Below are 4820 nucleotides of genomic sequence, written 5' to 3' on the forward strand. Positions count from 1 at the left end.
GTACTAAAGTCCTTAATTTCCTAGCTGACAGAGGATATAAAATCTCAAAATCCAAGGCTCAGCTCTGTCAAACCCCAGTAAGATATCTAGACCTAATTCTGTCAGAAGAAACAGTGGCACTAGGTGAGGAAAGGATCAAGTCAATTGCCTCCTTTTCTCTTCCAAAAATCTCTTAGGCAGAGAGATTCTTAGATGTTACCAGATTCTTCAGGTTATAGATTCTGTAGGTTATGGATATGTGGAAATAGCTCACTCTGTATATCAACTAATGAGAGAAACTCAAGCAGCTGGAACTCACATTCCTAGCTGGAAACAAAAAACAAAACAAAACAAAAACCCTTTAATCAATTAAAACGGGCTTGCATAGGGCAACAGCCCTCAGCCTTCCCACAGTAAAGACATTTAACCTATATGTATCTGAAAGAAAAAGAATGGCTCCAGGAGTTCTAATCCAGACCCAGGGTCAAGTTCAGCAACCTAGGCTACCTGAGCAAATAATGATTTAGTAACAAAAGGATGGCCAGCCTGCTTTTGGGTGGTAGCAGCAGAAGCTACTAAATTAATAATAGACAAAGATCTAACAGTGTCTACCTCACACAGTGTGAGGGGAATGCTATCTACTAAAGGGAGCCTCTGGCTAACTGACAGCCACCTACTCGAATACCAGGCTCTATTATTAAAAGGACCTGCAGTCCAGTTGAAAAACCTGTTCTTTAAACCCTGCCACATGTCTCCCTGAAGTAACCGGGGAACCAGAACATGACTATGAACAGGTAGCAGTACAAACCTATGCAGAGAAGAAAGATTTAAATGACACCTCCTTAGAAAATCCAGACTGGATTCTCTTTACCTATGGAAGTTCTTTTGTAGAACAAAAGATCTGCAAAGCAGGATATGCCATAGTCACCCTCAATGGTATTATCAAGACTGTGCCTCTTCCCTCAGACACAAGTGCTCAACTAGCAGAGCTAATTGCTCTTACAAGAGCACTTAAATTAAGTAAGGGGAAGACAATTAACATTTATCCTGATTATAAATATACTTTTCCAGTTCTGCATGGCCACGCTACTATTTGGAAAGAAAGACATTTCCTTATAGTCAATGAATCTCCTAGTAAATACCAACAGGAGATCAACAAATTATTGACCTCAGTATTCCCTACCAAAAAAGTGACAATAATATATTGTCAAGGCCACCAAAAAGGAATGGATAAAGTAGTTGAAGGGAATAGAATGGCAGATCAAACAGCCAAATCAACAGCAAGAAAATCCCAAGTTCCAGATACAACTGAGTCATCTTCAATATGGGAAAGTCCCATAAAACAAAGCTCCTATATTCCCCTTCAGAGATAGAATGGGCTACCTCACAGGAAAATACTTTCCAAACTTCAGGTTGACTACAATCAGAGGATGGCAAACTTAACTTGCCAACTTCTTGTCAATGGCAAATCCTTAAGACCATTCACCAAATCTTTCACTCAGAGAAGGACAGAACTTTCCAAAGAATCCAAAGATTTTTTTCAGAAAAAAATCTATAAAAGACAGTCAAATAATTCGTTAATGCTTGTGAAATTTGCCTTAAGAATAACCCCTTCCATGAACAAATTATCCTCCTCAAAGTGCAACAGACAGGAGGGTACCTAGGGGAAGACTGGCAAATAGACTGTACACATATACTCAAAGCAAAAGACATCCAGTATCTTCTAGTATGGGTAGATATCTTCATGAACTGGCTAGAGACATTTTCATATTGAACAAAAAAATGCTTCTGAGATACTAAAAACTTGCTTGATGAAATAATTCCTCATCTTGGACTTCCTAAATACCTCCAAAGTGATAATGGCGCTCATGCAAAGCTGCCATCACTCAGAGATCTCAAAGGCATTAGGGATTCAATATCATTTTCATTGTGCCTGGAGACCACAATCTTCAGGAAAAGTTGAGAAAATGAGTAGTATTATTGAAAGACATCTTTAAGAGTTGTCACAGAAAACTCATATCCCCTGGAATACTCTGTTACCCATGGCCTTACTACACAGCAGAAATACCACAATAAAACTAAAGCTTAGTCCTTTTGAAATGATTCATGGATGGCCTTTTCTGACTCATGATCTCTTGCTAGACCAAGAGACTTCAGGTCTAATTAAACATATTACCTCATTGACCCAATGCCAACTAGAATTAAAAGATCAGAAATACATCCCAGAAAGCAAGGGTCACCCCTGTTTAACCCAGGAAACTTAGTACTAGAGAAGACTCTTCTTTGTCTTTCTCCCGTTTTCAACCTGGATTGGGAGAGACCCTACATGGTCCTTCTCTCCATCCCTTCAGCAATAAAGATTGCCAGAATAAATTCCTGGATTCATCACATGAGAGTAAAGACTTAGAATCCTGAGGATGTCACCTCCAGCAGTCCAGAGGGACCCACAGACTACCACTGTGAGGAAGTTGGGGACCTCGAATTAAAAATCATAAAAAGATAAATGATAACCTTCCTTTAACATTGGAAATTTTAAGCATCTATGAATACTCTTTCTATAATTCTGTCAATAATTGCTACTGCTATATTCATTACATTATATTCAACCTTATCTGTTGGAACGTCTTTCTCACCAGTATTTTGCTTTGGGAAGTATTACATCTACCTGAAGTGTTACATCATGAAGCTTAGCAACCCTCAACATTGACCCCTTACTTTTACAACAATAGCCTCAATATACTTCACATTTTCATTTACATTATTCTTTAATAACTAGATTCCTATTATCAATCTCACATACCATTTTCTACACAACACAAACGTATCCAACTGCTGGATTTGCATTTTAACCCAAACATAATGCTTCACAGCTAACCCACTAAACCTAACTAGCTGAACCCAAACTAACATGAATGTACATCTCAAATTTCTAGCAGAACCTCTTGTAGAACCCATTACTGACTTTGAAAAGCTGAAAAAAACTGACCTACAGTCATAGACCTTCACAATTTACGAAGACTGCTACGCACTTTTATTTCCAAACATACCTCCCAGAATGGCAACATATCAAAACCTATCTCCAACAATAAACCTCGAAACTCCAATCTGAGTACCAGTTATCTCCCAAGTCACATTAACCACTTCAGCATCCCTTTACATCTGGTGCTTCTTCTCCAATCCATCCCATGTGTTCCCCTTGGGAATTCTTCCTCCTCACCTTTGTAAATATAGGCTCACTCTTCAGTCCTCCAGAAATCATATAAACCACAATTTCAGAATCTGAACATGACCTCTCCTGTTTTCTGGCCAGCCATCCATAGAAAAAGACACCTATCTGGCCATGTCCTGTTTGCATAAACTGTCATCTATGTGCTAAATTAACACAAAGAATGCAATATTTTAGCTCTGGATCAGCTTGGCACAAATGTGCAGACATCCCCTTATGCTGATTTCTAAACATCACACAACCCACAAGAATTTATCTCAGCTACTTCTCTTTACCAGTGTATCAACAATTAAAGTATACAACCCCCTCACAATAATATTTGCTTTCAGGCCCTCACTGGAGCTACTCTTTGAGGTATCTACTCCATTTGGGTATTTAAACTTTACACCAGAAAGGAGGGAGAAAGATTAGTAGCTACTGTCCACTATGATTTTGCCTTTCTATCTCAGGAATGTTTGTTTGTTTGTTTGTTTTAATGTGGCACTTTTTCCTATCTCTGTCTACTTGCTGATTGGTCAGTCATCTGCACCCTAATATACCAAACACCAGATACTAATATCTTACCTGATAATCAAAACCTTCAAATCCCTTTATTAGCTCCAGTCTCTTCATTTCTAACTAGATCCAAAGGAGCAATTCAACTCATACCCCTGTTAGCAGGAATAAGCATTTCAATCACCATAGGCACAGGGGTATCAGGCATTGCTATTTATAGCACATATTACCCAAAATTATCTTCAGTCCTCTCTAACACCATAAAATATATATCTATACAACCATAACCAGCCTCCAAAGACAAGTAAACTCACCAGCAGAAGTAGTACTTCAAAACAGGAGAGCACTTGACCTATTAACTGCTAAGGAAGGGGGAACATGACTACACCTTCAAGAAGAGTGTTATCTTTTTTGTTAATGAATCAGGCATAGTTCAGGATGCAGCTCATAGACTTCAAGAGCAAGCAGCAAAACTCACACTGCAAGCCACTAGTTTATGGTGGTCTGAATTAATGCTCTTCCCTTCAATAACATGGCTGTTATCTTTTTTGGGGCCCCTAATAGCAATGTTTCTGGCATTTCTTGTAAAATTTGTGTCTTCTCACTTACAACACCATCAAACTTCAAATGGTATTGCAGATGTAACCTCGCATGACAGAACCTTTCTTCTGAGACTCATTAACTGCCCTCTGGAAGATCCCTGACTGCTGTATGTACAATGCCCCCTCACAGCTTGAAGAAGCTAGAGCAGTCATTTCCCCTTTCCCCTAAGGACAGTTAGGGATACCATTCCAGAGGGGGGAGTGAGAGCGGAGATAAGCAGAAGCTGATTAGGCAGAGAAGGATAGTCTTAAGGAGACTTAAGACCTGCAGGAACACCCCTGCATCACCCCATTATATAACTGTTAGTTAAAAATGTGGCTAATGTGGTTGAGAGCATCCTATTAGGGCCTTTTTGCTGCTTAAACACAGGCACAGTAGCTTAATGAAATATCCTAACTTGACCTTGTCTTACTATGGTATCATTAACATAGCATTTGCATTGTGGTTTTGCCTCCCTCCCCACCAACCAATTGGGCTTTTCTGTGGTACTTATGGGTAATATTCAAGATGGAGTGAC

The sequence above is a fragment of the Carlito syrichta genome, unplaced genomic scaffold (genome assembly GCF_000164805.1).
Source record: "Carlito syrichta isolate Samal-C Ts95f unplaced genomic scaffold, Tarsius_syrichta-2.0.1 Scaffold134519, whole genome shotgun sequence".
Lineage (NCBI taxonomy): Eukaryota > Metazoa > Chordata > Mammalia > Primates > Tarsiidae > Carlito > Carlito syrichta.